General features: G+C 33.6%; 1 pseudogene; it reads right to left on the bottom strand.

The window, feature by feature from the left end:
- Nucleotides 1-701: 701 nt before the first annotated feature.
- On the bottom strand, nucleotides 702-1,533 carry LOC141496481 (small kinetochore-associated protein-like; annotated as a pseudogene).
- Between the last annotated feature and the right edge of the window lie 4,290 nt (nucleotides 1,534-5,823).

Genomic DNA, 5,823 nt, shown 5'->3' on the forward strand with positions numbered 1-5,823 from the left:
AATAGCCAATTCATCTTCTGCATATCTGCTAAAGTGATTTCTTGAATGCAGGTATAACAAAAACCCCTGTCCCACTCAACCAACTGCAGTAGTTCCCTGTTGCTTCAAGGATCAACTATAAATTTCTCTGCTTGACTTTTTTTATCTAGTGCAAACAATTTATTTGTTGTTTTATTTATAGAAGTATTTTATCATAAGAAAAGAATAAAAACCCCAAACACCAGGTGAGTTGGACCAAAAAGATGTTAGTCACCTACCTGTATACCTTCCCTCCTCTTTTAAGGAAATCTCTACAAACTGTTTTTAACATTTCAAATTTCCAGTCCCCAATCTGGGAATGATACTTATTAAGTCATTTCAATGTCTGATACTCCCCTCAAGCTGAATTGCTACTTAGTTATTACAGCAAGGCAACCCAAGGGTCTAGTTCTCTTGGTTGGATCTTAAGGTTATCTACCAACAGATGATTCACATATCTGATTGCCTGGACAACATAAGGTTCTATGGCAGGAATATTTCTCAGCATAAATTTAGATTATTCCAATTTTGTTTCTGAAGACATTTTAGTTTGGAGAATAAGGGAAGTCCTATCTTAGTAAAACTTAAGAAAATGTTCTTATAGTTTGACCTAAGCTTAAGGAATGCCCTCCTTTTTCTCAGATTGCTAATATTTGTTTCGTTGCTCGATGGTGACTGTGAGCTCATCTTTTACACAGTTCAATGCTTCCTATTCTTCTAAGAAATGAGCTCTTTTCCTCTTCATCTATCTCCAATTTCACTTGCAATACCTGTAACTCCTCCATACACTTTTTAGTTAACTGGTTAAAATGCTTCAGTTGATCTTTCAGTTAGTTGTCCAAAGACCAATGAAAACTCCATTTCCCCTTTCATTGTTTCCTGCCGGTTTTCCAGGATCTGTTTGCCTGGGTCAATATTGCCATTCTCCAAAACTGCCAAGTAGCTACCCTGAGATTTCTCCAGCAATTCCACCCTTTGAGTCAGTACCTTCACCTCTTGCTGATTTTCAGTTTGCTTTAAGTGCAACTGCTTGTTAACTGCCTCTAACAGTTGGTTCTTCTCTTTGATTTCTTCCTCAGCTTTTTGTTGACTTAAAGGTTAGTAGCTCTTTTTAAGGTTCTTCTTAATAGCAGGATCCTTAGTCTTCCTCTGCCTCTGCTTGGTGGTTTTGTACAATTCATTCTCTGGGCCTGTTGAGTTGAGGGACTTGTGGAGTTCTGCTTCTCTGGATCTCTGGGGTATCTGACTCTGAGAAGCAGCTCAAAGAATGTGTCTCTTTAATATGTCTTTTAAAAAACCCAAATGAGTAGATTTTCTTTTTTAAAAATCAATCAATTAATTAATTAATTTGTTTATTTTTTGTATTCTGGATGACCACTGCCTAATGTTGCTGAGGGGGCTGAGCCAGTGTGAATGCAGACCGGGCAGTGCTTTCGAAGAGGGGCCGGGATGGATCCCTTGACACTCAACTGCCAAGTCTGAATCCCTAGCTCCCAATCTGGATGAGCTGTCCATCACCACGCAGATTCTGTCTCACCTCTGCTTGATTTTTAAAGTACTTCACAAACAGATTTTTTTTCCTATTTTTCAGTCATCTCCATTTTCATAATCTTTGTTTGGGTTACTCTTCACACATTCTTCATACATATTTTCTCATCGCTTTGATTTTGCTATGACTATCTACACTTTTTGGAAGGTACTCCTTTATCTCTGTTTTTGGAGTCCTTGGTTTCCTTCAAGGTTAACCCCAAATATTGCCTACATCAGAAAACCTTTCTTGGACTTCCTCCAGCTGATAGAACATTCCCTTCTCTAAAACTATTTTGTTATATTGGATAGATTCTGTATATTCACATAAGTGTATGTGAGTTCCTTGGGGCACTCATTTTTATTTTTGTATTCCCAGTGTTTATCACTGTGCCTCCATATAATTAGAACTTAATTAATGCCTATTGATTGATAATATTAAATGTTCATTAAATTGAATTGAAGTCATAATTCCTGAGAAGAACCAGTATCAATGAAAGGACTAATAATAAAAGACGAGATATTCAAAGGGGAGATATTAACAGTACCACATTTGATTTCTGGGTACAATAAAGTTCACCTATTAGAGAGATTCTGGCTGCAGGTGTGTCAGCATGGGCCTCCTGAATAAAAGTATAACCTACAGAGCCTCATCATGGCATGGAAAATACTCTGAGTTTTTGAAGGATATTCAGTGGAATATCTTTAATGTTGTACCAGGAGACATGGCATTGGACTGTGTGACTGTCATCCCCAGATCCACCTACATATAAGTATATGCTTTTCCAGAGGACAGACCACCAAGAGAAAAACATATTCTAAAATGCAGAGTTCTGGATCAAAGAAAGGCGAAATCACATGAAATCATAGAACTTTTCAAAATATCAACTTATGAAACAAGATTGTCCATAAAATTCCAAGGGTAACTGATTGGCTTATGTGTTTTTTTAAATGATTTGAGACCATGAAGACTCCAATTACTTATGTATGGATTTTTTATTTTATTATTATCATTTATTATAATAATAATACTTATTATTACTTACTGTCTAGCCTAACCACTATTTTTATGTAACATATAATTTTGTCCATGTAATTTCATGACCTTTTTGAGAATAAATATGTTAGAGAATGGTATGTCAGGTTCCTTAATACAAAAAAAGGGAAGCCAAGGCTCATCTCTTGTGCTGTTATCAGGAATAAAAATGATCACCAGTAATTATAAAGCACCTGAACATATGAAATCTTTTAGCACAACATATTTTTCTTGGTTTGTGAGATGGTGCTCATAAATGAACATGATATGTTCTTTGATTAGTTTTTCTATTAGGGTAGCTAGGTGACACATTCTTATCATGTCCATTTTGGATGGAACTAACTTAACAGAGTAAAGATAATGGTCCCATTACTAAGTTATACATATAATTTTGATCTCTTTAGTATAATAATATCATATTATCTACCTTGTCATAAACATAAAAATGTATATCACTCTTTGCAATTTATTTTAAAGGAATTAATTTTGTAGTAGAGGAATAGGTTCTTTTCCCCTGTGCTGACCATATATCTTTCATTAACATTGACCTCTATCCCACTGCTAAAAGCAATATATACCTCTACCTCCATCCTATTGACCAAACTATCAAGATGATATCAATGAACTTTTTTAGTAAAGTACCTTGCCCTTGCCTGGTATATCCCTACCCCCTGGCACAAGATAAGACCCTATCAACAAAACAATGGATTCCTGCCCTATCCTGAAAGGATTAAGTCTTGGAGCTACTGTCCCTCATCTATATATATCCTTAATTACCTCATTTCTGCTCTCTGAGCTACTTCCTAAGCATCCCTAATTACCCCATCTTCCTGCCCCTTTAAAAACTCACTCTTTTCTCAGCTGAGTGGTATGGTCTCCCTTTGGGAGGTCAGCCTGCTCTTGGAGAATGTGATCCCCCAGATAAACTTTCATGTTCCTATATACCTCTTTATGTTCTTTATTGCTGCTAATCTCCTATTCTCTCCCTCTTTTCACTTCTGCTAACCACAATAATACATAAATAATTTTTTTAGTCCCTAAATTCTTCTGAGTCAGAGTTGATCTTGTAAATGAATTATTTTATGTTCACTCAAACACTTGAAATCTATAGCCAGTCACATTTTCTGGCAACACTTTGAACTGGATATCCAAGGGACCCACACTAAAACATTCCTGAAAGAAAGGTGATGGACTTAACGTTCAGGTGAAACATATATTATTTGAACATTATCAATGTAGGGATTTGTTTTGCTCAACTATGCAGATTTGTTACTAAAGGTTTTATTTTTCTTTTTCAATGGTAAAGAATGTGGTAGGGAAAGAATAGGTTTTGTTAACTGAAAAAAATTAATTTTTAAAAGCATACATGAACTGATTCAGTTTTTCTTACTGGATAAAGAAAAATTCCAATTGGTTGAGTGTGTTGCACTAGTAAATTGATTTTCTTGAAAACTGGGGATTAACAAAAATGCTATTTTATTTTTACTCTTTCAGAACATTTCTGTCATTAAAATAATTAAATTTTCAAGCAAAGTTCATAGATTTTCTTTCTTTCATTATGTCATCATGTTATACCTGATATAGTAGGTACTAAGAAGTTTGATTAGGATAGAGTAAATACAGGGGTAAACTTTACTTAAGGCCTAACTAGCAGAGAAACAGGCATAAAACACTCAATATGTTCACTTTTCTAGTAATAAAATACAAAATGCCTTAGAATAAGCAATAAAAGGAACAAAAACATCTGAGTACCAATTAAATACTTTGTCATTCATTTACTATAATACTATTACTTTTAATTTTTTTATTCTGGTTTATTTTTGTTTTTGTTTTGATTTTTTTGAACTATTTTCTGAGTGCTTTATATTTCTAATCTTCCTCAAATGTTTTTAGAGGAACAAAGTACTCAAATGATAAACAAAGAATTACTATAAGCTCTAATCCTTGACATTTTTATCTTTTTCTTTCTAGAACTGCCTTCAAGACCCTTTTTAAAATAGATTCTATTCCATCTATCTCAGTTTTTCCTTAGTTGTTCTTTTGAATATAGGTGTCAATATCTTTTACCCCCCATTTCTTTAAACCACTATAGAGTATTAATTACTCTAAAATTTAAATTTCTCTTGATCCTACCTGTTTCTTTTGTTTTGATCTCCAAGCCTTGATTCTTTTATTCACTCTTTCCCCTCAAATTAATATTTGAACAATTTTTTTAATATAGACTTAACTAAAACTATACTATAAAGCTACAGTCATCAAAACTGCCTGGTACAGGTTAAGAAACAGAGTAATGGATCAGTGGATTAAGATAGGTTCAAAAGAAACAGTAGTAAATGATTACTGTAATCTCCTGTTTGACAAACCCAAAGACATTAGCTTGTGGGTTAAGGACTCATTATTTGACAAAAATTGTTGGAAAAACTGAAAAATTATATGGCAAAAAGTAGTCATAGATCCATATCTCACACCCTATACCAAAATAAGGTCAAAATTAGAATGAGATTTAGACATAAAGGGCAGCACCATAGATAAACTAATAGACAAAAAACACTATCTATCAGATCTACAGAGACAAATTAAGACCAAAGAAGAAGTATAGTATATTATAAACTGCAGAATGAATGATTTTGACTATATTAAATTAAGAATGTCTTGCACTAATATAATCAATGCTGCTAAAATCAAATGGAAAGCAGAAAGCTGGGAAACAATCTTCACAACTAGGAACTAGGATAAAGGTTTCATTTCTGAAATACATATAGAGAATTGCATCAAATTTATGAGGTTACAAGTCATTCCTCAAATGATATATGGTCAAAGGATATGAATAGATAGTTTTCAAATGAAGAAATTAAAGTTATATATAATCATATGAAAAAATACTTCAAATCATTATTGATTAGACAAATGCAAATTAAAACAACTATAACGTATCACCTCATACCTATCTGATTGGCTAAGTTGAGAAAAAAGGAAAATAATGTTGGAGAGGTTATGGGAGGATTGGGATATTGATGCATTGCTGATGGATCTGTGAAATGATCCAACCATTCTGGAACTATGCCCAAAAGAGCAATAAAATTGTTCATTCCCTTTGACCCAGCAATTCCAATTTATGTTTATATCCAGAAGAAATCATAAAAAATGGGAAAGATCACACATGTTTAAAAATATTCATAGTAGCTCTTTTTTGGTAGTGAAAAACAATGGGAAATTGAGGAGATGCCCATCAATTAGGGAAT

The sequence above is a fragment of the Macrotis lagotis genome, chromosome 8 (assembly GCF_037893015.1).
Source record: "Macrotis lagotis isolate mMagLag1 chromosome 8, bilby.v1.9.chrom.fasta, whole genome shotgun sequence".
Classification (NCBI taxonomy): domain Eukaryota; kingdom Metazoa; phylum Chordata; class Mammalia; order Peramelemorphia; family Peramelidae; genus Macrotis; species Macrotis lagotis.